The sequence below is a fragment of the Oncorhynchus masou genome, chromosome 13, assembly GCF_036934945.1.
Source record: "Oncorhynchus masou masou isolate Uvic2021 chromosome 13, UVic_Omas_1.1, whole genome shotgun sequence".
NCBI classification, from domain to species: domain Eukaryota; kingdom Metazoa; phylum Chordata; class Actinopteri; order Salmoniformes; family Salmonidae; genus Oncorhynchus; species Oncorhynchus masou.
Genome location: NC_088224.1, coordinates 49,924,820 through 49,940,743, shown reverse-complemented (window position 1 = coordinate 49,940,743; position 15,924 = coordinate 49,924,820).

The window sequence follows — 15,924 nt, the reverse complement described above, 5'->3', positions numbered from 1 at the left end:
CATTTGACTACCTGTTAAGGAGTCTTATGGCTTGGGGGTAAAAGCTGTTGAGAAGCCTTTTGGTCCTTGACTTGGCACTCCGGTATTGCGTGCCATGCGGTAGCAGAGAGAACAGTCTATGACTGGGGTGACTGGGGTGACTGGGGTGACCGGGGTGTGAAAACATTGAGGGCCTTCATCTGACACCGCCTGGTGTAGAGTTCCTGGATGGCAGGCAGCTTAGCCCCAGTGATGTACTGGGCCGTATGCACTACGCTCTGTAGTGCCTTGTGGTCAGAGGCCGAGCAGTTGCCATACCAGGCAGTGATGCTCTCGATGTTGCAGCTGTAGAACCTTTTGAGGATCTGAAGACCCATGCCAAATCTTTCAGTCTCCTGAGGGGGAATAGGTTTTGTTGTGCCCTTTTCACGGCTGTCTTGGTGTGTTTGGACCATTCTAGTTTGTTGGGGATGTGGACAATGGACGATGTCAACCTGCTCCACTACAGCCCTGTTGATGAGAATGGGGGCGTGCTCGGCCCTCCTTTTCCTGTAGTCCACAATCAACTCCTTTGTCTTGATTACGTTGAATGATAGGGTGGTATTCTGGCGCCACCCAGCCAGGTCTCTGACCTCCTCCCTATAGGCTGTCTTGTTGTTGTCGGTGATCCCGATACCACTGTTGTGACGTATGCAAACTTAATGCTGGTGTTGGAGTCGTGCCTGGCCATGCAGTCGTAGATGAACAGGGAGTACAGGAGGGGACTGAGCATGCACCCCTGAGGAGCTCCAGTGTTGAGAATCAGCATGGCAGATGTGTTGCTACCTACCCTCACCACCTGGGGGCGGCCCATCAGGAAGTCCAGGATCCAGTTGCAGAGGGAGGTGTTTAATCCCAGGATCCTTAGCTTAGTGATGAGCATTGAGGGCACTATGGTGTTGAATGCTGAACGAGTTGAATGAGTTGTAGTCAATGAATAGCATTGTCACGTAGGTGTTCCTTTTGTCCAGGTCGAAAAGGGCAGTGTGGAGTGCAATAGAGATTGCATCATCTGTTTGAGAGGTATGCAACTTAGAGTGGGTCGAGGGTTTCTGGGATAATGGTGTTAATGTGAGCCATTACCAGCCTTTCAAAGCAGTTCATGGCTACGGGGAGCTCACACAGTTGTCTGGAACAGCTGATGCTCTCATGCATGCCTCAGTGTTGCTTGCCTCGAAGCAAGCATAGAAGTGATTTAGCTCGTCTGGTAGGCTCGTGTCACTGTCTAGAAGAAAATGAAACGCACATCTATTAAGACGAGGTGCTGGCTAGCGGAGTAGAAAACTTGAAAATAAAAGAGAGCCGCTCACTCTAGGAGCTCAGATGCAAAAAATTAATTACCAACGTTTCGACAGCCAAGCTGTCTTCATCATCATGGCTGTCGAAACGTTGGTAATTACATTTTTGCATCTGAGCTCCTAGTGTGTGCGGCTCTCTTTTATTTTCAGGCTCGTGTCACTGAGCAGCTCTCGGCTGTGCTTCCCCTTGTAGTCTGTAATAGTTTGCAGGCCCTGCCACATCCGACGAGCATCGGAGCCGGTGTAGTACGATTCAATCTTAGACCTGTATTGGCGCTTTGACTGATTGATGGTTCTTCGGAGAGCATTGGCGCCCCCTCTTAGGTTGTGCCGTGGCGGAGATCTTTGTGGGCTATACTCGGCCTTGTCTCAGGATGGTAAGTTGGTGGTTGAAGATATCCCTCTAGTGGTGTGGGGGCTGTGCTTTGACAAAGTGGGTGGGGTTATTTCCTGCCTGTTTGGCCCTATCCGGGGGTATCATCGGATGGGGCCACAGTGTCTCCTGACCCCTCCTGTCAAAGCCTCCAGTATTTATGCTGCAGTAGTTTATGTGTCGGGGGGCTAGGGTCAGTCTGTTATATCTGGAGTATTTCTCCTGTGTTATCCGGTGTCCTGTGTGAATTTAAGTATGCTCTCTCTAATTCTCTCTTTCTCTCTTTCTTTCTCTCTCTCGGAGGACCTGAGCCCTAGGACCATGCCTCAGGACTACCTGGCATGATGACTCCTTGTTGTCCCCAGTCCACCTGGCCGTGCTGCTGCTCCAGTTTCAACTGTTCTGCCTGTGGCTATGGAATACCGACCTGTTCACCGGACATGCTACCTGTCACAGACCTGCTGTTTTCAACTCTCTAGAGACAGCAGGAGCGGTAGAGATACTCTCAAGGATTGGCTATGAAAAGCCAACTGACATTTACTCTGGAGGTGCTGACTTGTTGCACCCTCGACAACTACTGTGATTATTATTATTTGACCATGCTGGTCATTTATGAACATTTGAAATCTTGGCCATGTTCTTTTATAATCTCCACCCGGCACAGCCAGAAGAGGACTGGCCACCCCTCATAGCCTGGTTTCTCTCTAGGTTTCTTTTGGCCTTTCTATGGAGTTTTTCCAAGCCACTGTGCTACTACACCTCCATTGCTTGCTGTTTGGGGTTTTAGGCTGGGTTTCTGGACAGCACTTTGATATATCAGCTGATGTAAGAAGGGCTATGTAAATAAAATGGATTTGATTCATAGCAGGATTTCTTACAAGCTTCCGGATTAGAGTCCCACACCTTGAAAGTGGCATCTCTGCCCTTTAGCTCAGTACGAATGTTGCCTGTACTCCATGGTTTCTGGTATGTACGTACAATCACTGTGGGGACGACGTCCTCGATGCACTTATTGATAAAGCCAGTGACTGATGTGGTGTACTCCTCAATGCCATCAGGAAGAATCCCGGAACATATTTCAATCTGTGCTAGCATAACAGTCCTGTAGTTTAGCATCTGCTTCATCTGACCACTTTTTTATAGGCCGAGTCACTGGTGCTTGCTGCTTTAATTTTTGCTTGTCAGCAGGAATCAAAGAGGATGGAATTATAGTCAGATTTGCCAAATGGAGGGCGATGGAGAGCTTTGTACGTGTCTCTGTGTGTGGATTACAGGTGATCTAAAAAATGTTTCCTCTGGTTGCGCATTTAACATGTTGATAGAAATTAGGTAAAACTGATTTAAGTTTCCCTGCATTAAAGTCCCCGGCCACTAGGAGTGCCGCCTCTCGGTGAGCTGTTTCCTGTTTGCTTATTTCCTTATACAGCTGACTGAGTGCGGTCTTAGTGCCAGGATCTGTCTGTGGTGGTAAATAAACAGCCACGAAAAATATAGATGAAAACTCTCTTGGCAAATAGTCTGGTCTACAGCTTATCATGAGATACTAGAGACTTCCTTAGATTTCGTGCACCAGCTGTTGTTTACAAATATACACAGACCGGTGCAGCCTATATTGGTGCAGCCTATATCCCGCCAGCTGACTTATCCATGTCGTCATTCAGCCACGATTCGGTGAAACATAAGATATTAGTTTTTGTTGTCCCGTTGGTAGGATATTTGTGATCGTACCTCATCTAATTTATTGTCCAATGATTGTACGTTGGCAAGTAATACTGATGGTAAGGGCAGATTTCCCATTTTCCAACTGCGGATCCTTACAAGGCACCCCACCCTGCGTGTCTTTCTCTTGCCAATGATGGGGATTTTGGCCTTGTCGGGTATCTGAAGTACATCCTGTGCGTCCTGCTTGTTGAAGAAAAAATCTTTGTCTATTCCGAAGTGAGTGATCGCTGTCCTGATATCCAGAAGCTCTTTTTTGCCTTATGATATGGTGGCAGAAACATTACGTACAAAATAAGTTACAAATAACGCGAACAAAAACATATAATAGCACAATTGGTTAGGCGTACACACTACATACATTACGTTACACATAAAACATACACCTACCATCCACACCAACCAACCTCCAACCGCCCACCCTCCTCTCATTTTTGCTTTAAGTAACCTTTTCATCTTATGTAACCATACCATACATAACATATCCTACAAATTTGAGTGTCCGAGGATTTGCGTTTGCTATGTTACGTCCAACCTTTGAGACCAGTCTGACAACGCGCACTAGGAGGTGGGCCAAAGCCCAAAAAATGTGAACTTGATTGATCCCGGTCGTGGGAGGAGCTGATATTTTATATTTGACAGTAAAACATTCTTATGATGACTATAACACTTGTTGGCACCATCAATTCTTGAACATTTTCTCATAAAAAGTATATTTCAACACTGTCTGCTCAGGCAAATTTGCCACACTGCTTAACCTGGAACCAATCAGCAGTTTGTTGAAGCACTTTTGGCAGCGATTACAGCCTCAGGTTTTCCTGGGTATGACACTACAAACTTGGCACAACTGTATTTGTGGAGTTTCCCCTATTCTTCCCTCTCAAGCTCTGTCAGGTTGGATGGGGAGCGTCGTTGTACAGCTATTTTCAGGTCTCTCCAGAGATGTTCAATCGGGTTCAAGTCCGGGCTCTGGCTGGGCTCCTCAAGGACATTCAGAGACTTGTCCCAAAGCCCCTACTGCATTGTCTTGGCTGTGTGCTTAGTGTCGTTGTCCTGTTGGAAGGTTCAGCCTTCGCCCCAGGTACTGAGCACTCTGGAGCAGGTTTTCATCAAGGATCTTTCTGTACTTTGCTCTGTTCATCGTTTCCCTCGATCCTCCCAGTCCCTGCCGCTGAAAAATATCCCCACAGCATGATGCTGCCACCACCATGCTTCACTGTAGAGATGGTGCCAGGTTCAGGCCAAAAAGAGTTCAATCTTGGTTTCATCAGACCAGAGAATCTTGTTTCCTCCCTGATTATGGCCCTTCTACTCTGATTGTTCAGTTTGGCCAGGCGGCTCTTGGAAGAGTCTTGGTGGTTCCAAACTTCTTCCATTTAAGAACGATGGAGGCCACTGTGTTCTTGGAGACCTTCAATGCTGCAGGCATTTGTTGGTACCCTTACCCAGATCTGTGCCTCGACACAATCCTGTCTCTGAGCTCTACGGACGATTCCTTCGACCTCATGGCTTGGTTTTTGGTATGAAATGCACTGTCAACTGTGGGACCTTATATAGACAGGTGTGCACCTTTCCAGATCATGTCCAATCAATTGAATTTACCACAGATGGACTCCAATCATGTTGTAGAAACATCTCAAGGAAGATCAATGGAAACAAGATGCATCTGAGCTCAATTTCAAGTTTCACATCAAAGGGTCTGAATACTTATGTAAATAAGGTATTTCTATTTTTATTTTTAAGAAATCTGCAAGAAATGTCTTAAAAAACGCTTTTGCTTTGTCATTATGAGATATTGTGTCTAGATTGATGAGTTTAAAAAAATGGAATACATATTTAAAATAAGACTAACATAACTATATGTTGGAAAAGTCAAGGGGTCTGAATACTTTACGAATGCAGTGTATATATTTATATATTTTTTGCCATGAATGACGGGTTGCCACTGGTCTTAACTCACAATGTAAGCCACTAATTTTTTTCTTTGCCTCACACAAGTCGATGAAATCTGTTTTTTAAAACCTGTTGCGACTCTAGGGGCAGTATATTCATTTTTGGGAAAAAAAACACTCCCGTATTAAACGGGATATTTTGTCAGGACAAGATGCTAGAATATGCATATAATTGACAGCTTTGGATAGAAAACACTAACGTTTCCAAAACTGTAAAGATATTGTCTGTGAGTATAACAGAACTGATGTTGCGGTCGAAAGCCTGAGAAAAATCCAATCCGGAAGTGCCCCATATTTTGAAAGCACTGCGTTCCAATGAGTCCCTATTGAGCTGTGAATGTGCTATCAACCAGCTTACGCTTTCTACGTATTCCCCAAGGTGTCTACAGCATTGTGACGTAGTTTTACGCATTTATGTTGAAGAATAGCCATAGGCGGCTACATTGCGTAAGTGGTCACATGATGGCTCCCAGGGTGACTCTCTACAGAGGTAGCCATTACTCCAATCGGTCCTACTGAAAAACGAATTGTCCCGACCGAGATATTATATTATCGAATAGATATTTGAAAAACACCTTGAGGATTGATTATAAACAACATTTGCCATGTTTCTGTCGATATTATGGAGCTAATTTGGAATATTTTTCGCAGTTTTCGTGACTGCAATTTCCGGACGATTTCTCAGCCAAACGTGAAGAAGAAACGGGAGCAATTTCGCCTACAAAAATAATATTTTGGGAAAAAATTAACTTTGGCTATCTACCTGGGAGTCTCGTGAGTGAAAACAACCAAAGTTCTTCAAAGGTAAACGATTTAATTTGATTGCTTTTCTGATTTGTGATAAGGTTGCCTGCTGCTAGCAAGGCATAATGCTATGCTAGGCTATCGATAAACTTACACAAATGCTTGTCTAGCTTTGGCTGTAAAGCATATTTTGACAATCTGAGATGACATGGTGATTAACAAAAGGCTAAGCTGTGTCTCAATATATTTCATTTGTGATTTTCATGAATAGGAATATTTTCTAGGGATATTTATGTCCGTTGCGTTATGCTAATTAGTGTCAGGCGATGATTACGCTCCCGGACCCGGGATGGGGAGTCACAAGATTAACATCCATTGCAAATGATAGTTCCTCCGTATTTAAAAACTCTTTCTAACACTCCAAATCACAAAGCCTCGGTGTGAAAGAGCAAAATATCCCGATCTGATGATCCCATATATCCAGTGGAAACCTCTTAAAAACAGATTTCTGTCCCAAGCTCACTGATGCAGGAAACTCTGAAGGCCCAGAATAAGCTATTGATACAATGTTGCAAGTTCACTAGTGACAGCTTCCAAATGGATCAAATGATTATTTGATACAATGTTGCAATAGCTCAAGTCATGACAGATAGAAAGGGAAGCAGACAGGCAGAGTAGAGAGATTCATGTGTTTGAAAGAACCAGACTTTTCATCGGGATATTGTCTACTGTTTTTATGTCGGCTTTAAGTCTATTCGTTTTACTTAGTTGATGATGGAAGTTATAGGCTTACTCCTGTATCTCTGAGTTCTTTGCTCTCTAGCCATTAATGGATCATAGTGTATCAATGTATCCATCCATGTGGCAGAGGCTAGTGCTCTCACCATAGTAGAATTTGAACTTTTAGATTTTTATCATTTTACTTGGTATGATTAACCACGTGACAATGATTTTGAGAAAGGAAAACATTAGTGTTAAAATGAAACTGTTCCACGGAAATGCGCATTAAAAATACAACTGTCACGCAGATGGTTAGAAATGGTAAGATAAATTGTAAACTTCCCCAAAATTGAAACTCACTAGCTGCTTATTGTCTTTACAATCATTAAAAAAAATGTGAATGTGCAAGCACCTGCACACATAGGAGATCCCTTAAAAAATTCCAAGGCCGTCCAGCTGATTCGTTCTTACTTCGTTCTTGCGCCGGGTCTGGATACGAAGAGCGACATAAAAGAGAGAAGACAAAGAGAAGAACGGAAGGTAGCAGGAGAGAGGGAGGGTGATGCATGATGCATGAGGAAGTGGACACAAGGCAGACAGAACTAAAGACAGAAAAAATAACAAACAGAAAAAGCTGAAACAATGGAGATACTAGTGGCTAATAATAACACTATTGCAATCTGATGTCTGATGGATTGTGTCTGTTAATATTTCCAATAGTAAAGGTCTTGCCTTGGGACATTGAGAGGAAACAGTCTAAATACTCTATGAACTCACTTTGAAAGGCTCTGTGTAGTTTTTCCATAATTTCAGCCAGTAGTAGCCAGTTGTAGTGCTCATGAGCTAAAACGGGTCACTGAAGTTTGTGTTGTATGTCATATTAGGCTGTGCATGTGCAGCTTTCCATAAAGGTTCACACAATTGTCACTAACTAGCCCCACTGTCATTAAGCGGATAATGTGCCCGACTTCCAGTTTTACCTTGTAACCTCATTAGACATGATTGCACCTGCCTATGAACATTGTCCATCAAAGTATGTTGTTATTGGCTACTATGGACTGAATGTACATCCCTTGAACATTGTGGAATATCTAAATAGGCGTATAGAGGCCCATTATCAGCAACCATCCCTCCTGTGTTCCAATGGCCCGTTGTTTTAGCTAATCCAAGTTGATTATTTTAAAAGGCTAATTGATCATTAGAAAAAGCTTTGTAGTTGAGTATCTGGAGCATCAGCATTTGTGGGTTCGATTACAGACTCAAAATAGCCAGAAACAAAGAACTTTCTTCTGAAACTCGTCAGTCTATTCTTGTTCCGAGAAATGAAGGCAATGAGAAATTGCTAAGAAACTGAAGATCTCGTACAACGCTGTGTACTACTATCTTCACAGAACAGTGCAAACTGTCTCTAACCAGAATAGAAAGAGGAGTGGGAGGCCCGGGTGCACATCTGAGCAAGAGGACAAGTACATTAGTGTCTATTTTTAGAAACAGACGCCTCACAAGTCCACAACTGACAACTTCATTAAATAGTACCCGCAAAACACCAGTCTCAACGTCAACAGTGAAGAGGCGACTCCAGGATGCTGGCCTTCCAGGCAGTTTCTCTGTCCAGTGTCTGTGTTCTTTTGCCCATCTTAATCTTTTCTTCTTATTGGCCAGTCTGAGATATGGCTTTTTCTTTGCAACTCTGCCTAGAAGGCCAGCATCCCGGAGTCGCCTCTTCACTGTTGACGTTGAGACTGGTATTCAAAAGCGTTTGTTTTGAATACATGCTCTGCCCAACTCAAGGTAAGTAACCATTTGTACTGCACCAACATAAGACTTTGAAACAATGATTCAACATACTGTTAGAACAAAGATTTCTCAGCAACTCAGCTTTTCACTGTAGCAATGACATCTCAACAATTCAAACAAGTACAATACCAAAGCATTTCAATAAAACATTTTTATTCTGGAACTCTTTTAGGGCAGGGATCCGCCTACACCCTTTGGCATTTCACAGGACTAGGACAGCTCTAGGCTTGACCTCTCTTCCTGACCTTGTGTGATATGAAGCTGAAAATGCTTCTGTGTCAGTCAACTGTTCTTGTGGTGTTGCAGGTAAGTATGTTGTGTGTGTGTGTTTAGTCCATCACGTTCTCTTTCAGGGAAACAGTTAATCTCGTCTGTGTGTTGTTCTTTTGTGTTCAGTAGGTGACGAGGATTGCGCCGGTACACCGCTCCTTCCACAGTGCGGACGTGATATGAACTTTCAGTGTCAGCTGGCTGGATGACAACTGCTGGCTTCCAGAGGCCATGCTCCTGGATTCTAACTGACTCTCCGTTGATCAGTGGTGGCAGTGGTCTAGCTGACCTGTCGTAGTATCGCTTTTGTTGTTGTTGTCTCTGTGCATGTCTTTCATGCATTTCCTTGTAGCTGACAACCTCAGGTTGCAAATGCTGGTTGGTGCTGGGAAGGAATGAGCGAAGTCTGCGGCTCATCAACAGCTGAGCTGGTGATTTGAAGTTGTCAACTGGAGTGTTGCGGTATTCAAGGAGACTGAGTTAGGGGTCTCGTCTGCTTTTGCTTTGTCCTGGATGGCAGGGAGCTCGGCCCAGTGATGTACTGGGCTGTCTGCACCACCCTCTGTAGTGCCATGTGATCGAGGTTGTTGCGTTTGCCATACCAAGCAATAATGCAGCCAGTCAAAATGCTCTCAAAGGTGCAGCTGTAGAACTTTTTGAGGATTTGAGGGCTCGTGTCAAAGCCTTCTTCATGACAGTGTGGGTGTGTGGACCATTTAAAAAATATATATTTCACCTTTTAAGGTAGGTAACAAATAGGCGAGAGCATATAGGTCATAGTGGTGGGTAGTATATGGGGCTTTGGTGATAAAACGGATGGCACTATGATAGACTACATCCAGTTTGCTGAGTAGAGTGTTGGGGGCTATTTTGTAAAAGACATCGCCGAAGTCAAGGATCGGTAGGATAGTCAGTTTTACGAGGGTATGTTTGGCGGCATGAGTGAAGGAGGCTTTGTTGCAAATAGGAAGCCGATATTAGATTTAACTGGATTGGAGATGCTTAATGTGAGTCTGGAAGGAGAGTTTACAGTATAACCAGACACCTAGGTATTTGTAGTTGTCCACATATTCAAGAACCGTCCAGAGTAGTCAGAACCTTCCAGAGTAGTGATGCTAGTCAGGCGGGAGGGTGCAGGCAGCAATTGGTTGAAGAGCATGCACTTAGTTTTACTAGCATTTAAAAGCAGTTGGAGTCCACGGAAGGAGTGTTGTATGGCATTGAAGCTCGTTTGGAGGTTTGTTAGCACAGTGTCCAAAGAAGGGCCAGATGTATACAGAATGGTGTTGTTTACGAAGAGGTGGATTAGAGAATCACCAGCAGCAAGAGTGACATCATTGATATATACAGAGAAAATAGTCAGCCCGAGAATTGAACCCTGTGGCACCCCCATAGGAACTGCCAGAGGTCCGGACAACAGGCCCTCCGATTTGACACACTGAACTCTATCTGAGACGTAGATGGTGAACCTGGCGAGGAAGTAAATTGAGAAGCCAAGGCTATTGAGTCTGCCGCTAAAAGTGCGGTGATTGGGAGAGTTGAAAGCCTTGGCCAGGTCGATGAAGACGGCTGCACAGTACTGTCTTTTATCGATGGCGGTTATATCGTTTAGGACCTTGAACATGGCTGAGATGCACCCATGACCAGCTCGGAAACCAGATTGCATAGTGGAGAAGGTATGGTGGCATTCGAAATGGTCGGTGATCTCTTTGTTAACTTGGCTTTCGAAGATTTTTAGAAAGGCAGGGCAGGATAGATATAGGTCTATAACAGTTTGGATCTGAGTGTCTCCCCATTTGAAGATGGGGATGGCTGCGGCAGCTTTCCAATCTTTGGGGATCTCAGACGATATGAAAGAGAGGTTGAACAGGCTAGTAATAGGGATTGCAACAATTCCGGCGGATAATTTTAGAAAGAGATGGTCCAGATTGTCTAGCCCAGCTGATTTGTAGGGGTCCAGAGGCTTGGGCAAGTTGGCCAGGGTAGGTGTGGCCAGGTGGAAAGCATGGTCAGCTGTAGAAAAATGCCTATTGAAATTCTCAATTATTGTGGATTTATCGGAGGTGACAGTGTTTCCTGGCCTCAGTGGGCAGCTGGGAGGAGGTGCTCTTATTCTCCATGGACTTTACAGTGTCCCAGTTTGTGCTAAAGGATGCAAATTTCTGTTTGAAAAAGCTAGCCTTTGCTTTCTTAACTGCCTGTGTATATTGGTTCCTAACTTCCATGAAAAGTTGCACATCGAGGGGACTATTTGATGTTAATGCAGTACGCCACAGGATGTTTTTGTGCTGGTCAAGGGCAGTCAGGTCTGGAGTGAACCACAGGCTTTATCTAGGGCATGCTTATTTAAGATTGTGAGGAAAGCAAAGATAACACAACATAAATATATACATTATACACAAACTATGTCATTCTACACCTACTCATTCCTGGGTTTTTTTTTATTTTTACTATTTTCTACATTGTAGAATGACAGTGAAGGTATCAAAACTATGAAACAACACATGTGATCATGTTCTGTGGTAACCAAAAAAAAGTGTTAAACAAATCAAAATATACACTGCTCAAAAAAATAAAGGGAACACTTTTAAACAACACAATGTAACTCCAAATCAAACTGTCCACTTAGGAAGCAACACTGATTGACAATAAATTTCACATGCTGTGCTACAAATGGAATAGACAACAGGTGGATATTATAGGCAATTAGCAAGACACCCCCAATAAAGGAGTGGTTCTGCAGGTGGTGACCAGACCACTTCTCAGTTCCTATGCTTCCTGGCTGATGTTTTGGTCACTTTTGAATGCTGGCAGTGCTTTCACTCTAGTGGTAGCATGAGACGGAGTCTACAACCCACACAAGTGGCTCAGGTAGTGCAGCTCATCCAGGATGGGACATCAATGCGAGCTGTGGCAGGAAGGTTTATTTAGAATTCAAGGCACACTTAACCAGCATGGCTACCGCAGCATTCTGCAGCGCTACACCATCCCATCGGGTTTGCGTTTAGTTGGACTGTCATTTGTTTTTCGACAGGACAATGACCCAAAACACACCTTTAGGCTATGAATGGGCTATTTGACCGAGGATAGTGATGGAGTGCTATATCAGATGACCTAGCCTCCACAATAACCCAACCTCAACCCGGTTGAGATGGTTTGGGATGAGTTGGACAGCAGAGTGAAGGAAAAGCAGCCATCAAGTGCTCAGCATATGTGGGAAGTCCTTCAAGACTGTTGGAAAAGTATTCCAGTTGAAGCTGGTTGAGAGAATGCCAAGAATGTGCAAAACTGTCATCAAGGCAAAGGGTGGCTACTTTGAAGAATGCAAAATATTAAATATATTTTGATTTGTTTAACACTTTTTTGGTTACTACATGATACCATGTGTGTTATTTCATAGTTGAGATGTCTTCACTATTATTATACAATGTTGTCACAGGTTTCTGTAGGTAAAAGAGAGTCAGACCAAAATGAGGCATGTCTATCATGATCCATGTTTAATAAAACTGAAGTAAACACGAATCAATATGAAAAACAATAAACGTAACGAAAACCGAAACAGCCTAATACTGGTGCAAACTAACACACGACAGACCTAAGGACAATCACCCACAAACCCCAACACCAAACAAGCTACTTAAACATGGTTCCCAATCAGAGACAATGACTAACACCTGCCTCTGATTGAGAACCATATTAGGCCAAACACAGAAACAGACAAACTAGACACACAACATAGAATGCCCACTCAGATCACACCCTGACCATATAAAACATATAAACATACAAAGCAAACTATGGTCAGGGTGTGACAAATGTAGAAAATAGAAATAATAAATAAAAACCCTTGAATGAGTAGATATGTCCAAACTTTTGGCTGGTACTATATGTCTATAAATATGGATGTGGTACACTTCCGGGTGAAAGACCTAACGAAGATCCTTGCAGGATCTAAACGTTGTTTGTTTGTTGCTTTCCAGAGAGATGTCAGGGATTGTAACATATTCTGTTTCACGGAAACATGGCTCTCTCGAGATATGCTGTCGGAGCCGGTACACCCACCTGGATTCTCAGTGTGTCACGTCGACAGGAATAAACATCTCTCCAGGAAGAAGAATGATTTCATGATTAACGACTCATGGTGTAATTGTAACAACATACAGGAACTCAAGTCCTTTTGTTCACCTGACCTAGAATTCCTCACAATCAAATGCTAAACTTATTATCTCCCAAGAGAATTCCCTTCGGTTATTGTCACAGCCGTGTATATCCCCCCTCAAGCCGATACCGCGACGGCCCTAAAGGAACTTCACTGGACTTTATGCAAACTGGAAACCACATATCCTGGAGCTGCATTTATTGTAGATGGGGATTTTTCCAAAGCAAATTTGAGAACAAGGCTATCTAAATTCTATCAGCATATCGACTGTAGCACTGAAAATTTGTTACTCTAACTCTAACTCTAACAACTCTAACTTCTGCGATGCATAGAAGGGCCTCCCCTGTCCTCCTTTAGGCAAATCTGACCACAACTCCATTTTGCTTCTTCCTCCCTATAGGTAGAAACTCAAACAAGAAGGACCCGTGTTAAGGACTATTCAACGCTTGTCTGACCAATCGGAATCCACGCTTCAAGATTGTTTTGATCAAGCGAACTGGGATATGTTCCGGGTAGCCTCAGAGAATAATATTGACGTATACGCTGATTTGGTGAGTGAGTTTATAAGGAAGTGTATAGGAGATGTTGTACCCACTGTGACTATTAAAACCTACCCTAACCAGAAACCGTGGATAAATGGCGGCTAACCACCTTATTTAACCATGGAAAGGTGACTGGGAATATGGCCGAATACAAACAGTGTAGTTATTCACTCCGCAAGGCAATCAAACAAGCAAAATGTCAGTATAGAGAAAAAGAGTCGCAATTCAAAGGGTCAGACATGAGACGTATTTGGCAGGATCTACAGACAATCAGGGACTACAAAAGGAAAACCAGCCAAGTCACGGACACCGACGTCTTGCTTCCAGACAAAGTAAACACCTTCTTTGCCTGCTTTGAGGATAATACAGTGTCACCAACACGACCCGCTACCAAGGACTGTGGGCTCTCCTTCTCCGTGGCCGACGTGAGTAAGACAAGGCGGCCGGTCCCGACGGCATCCCTCGCCGCGTCCTCAGAGCATGCGCAGACCAGCTGGCTGGTGTGTTTACGGAGATATTAAAACTCTCCCTATCCCAGTTTGCTGTCCCCACATGCTTCAAGATGGCCACCATTTGTTCCTGTACCCAAGAATGCAAAGTTAACTGAACTAAATGGCTAGCACTCACTTCTGTCATCATGAAGTGCTTTGAGAGACTAGTCAAGGATCATATCACCTCCACTTTCCTGTCACCCTAGACCAGGCCTGGGCAATTCCAGTCCTCAGAGGCTTGATTGGTGTTACACTTTTCTCCCATCCCTAGCAAACACACCTGATTTGAACTAATTGCATTCAAAACTCAAGATCACGATTTGGTGATTATTGGAGCCAGGTTTGTTTGCTGGGACTGGGGAAAAAGTGCGACACCAATCAGGTCCCCGAGGACTGGAGTTGCCCAGGCCTGCCCTAGACCCACTTCAATTTGCTTACCGCCCCAATAGGTCCACAGACGATGCAATCGCCATCACACTGCACACTGCCCTATCCCATCTGAACAAGAGAAATACCTATGTAAGGATGCTGTTCATTGACTATAGCTTAGCATTCAACACCATAATACCCTCCAAGCTCACTATTAAGCTAGAGGCCCTGGGTCTCAACCCCACCCTGTGCAATTGGGTCCTGGACTTCCTGAGGGGCCGCCCCCAGGTGTTGAAGGAAACAACATCTCCACTTCGCTCATCCTCAACACAGGGGCCCCACAAGGGTGTGTGCTCAGCCTCCTCCTGTACTCCCTGTTCACCCATGACCACGTGGGCATGCACGCCTCCAACTCAATCATCAAGTCTGCAGATGACACAACAGTTGGCTTGAATATTTTTTATTTTTTTACTCCTTTTTCTACCCAACTTCATGGTATCCAATTGGTAGTCTTGTCTCATCACTGCAACTCCCGTACGCATTCGGGAGAGGCGAAGGTTGAGAGCCGTGCGTCCTCTTAAACACAACCCAGCCAAGCCGCACTGCTTCTTGACACAATACCCGCTTAATCCAGAAGCCAGCTGCACCAATGTGTCGGAGGAAACACTGTACACCTGGCGACTGTGTCAGCGTGCATTGCGCCCAGCCCGCCACAGGAGTCGCCAGAGCACGATGGGACAAGAACATCCCGGCAGGCCAAGCCCTCACCTAACCCAGACAACGCTGGGCCAATTGTGCACCGCCCCATGGGTCTCCTGGTCACGGCCAGCTGCGACAGAGCTAGCACTGCCACTAGAGACCCGTAATCTCTAGTGGCAGAGCTAGCACTGCGATGCAGTGCCTTAGACCACTGCGCCACTCGGGAGGCCCATAGTAGGCTTGATTACCAACAATGACGAGACAGCCTACAGGGAGGAGGTGTGTGTGGTGTCAGGAAAATAACCTCTCACTCAACGTCAACAAAACAAAGGAGATGATAGTGACTTCAGGAAACAGCAGAGGTTGCACCCCTATCCACATCGATGGGACAGCAGTGGAGAAGGTAGAAAGTTAAGTTCCTTGGCATACACATCACCGACAAACTGAAATGGTCCACCCACACAGACAGTGTGGTGAAGAAGGCGCAACAGCAACAGCACCAGTCACCTCGAACCCTCACAAACTTTTACAGATGCACAATTGAGAGCATCCTGTTGGGCTGTATCACCGCCTGGTATGGCAACTGCACCGCCCACAACAGCAGGGTCTGCACAACTCATCTCAGGAGGCAAACTACCTGCTCTCCAGGACACCTACAGCACCCGATGTCACAGGAAGGCCAAAAAGATCATCAAGGACAACAACCACCCGAGCCACTGCCTGTTCATCCTGCTACCATCCAGAAGGCTAGGTCAGTACATGTGCATCAAGCT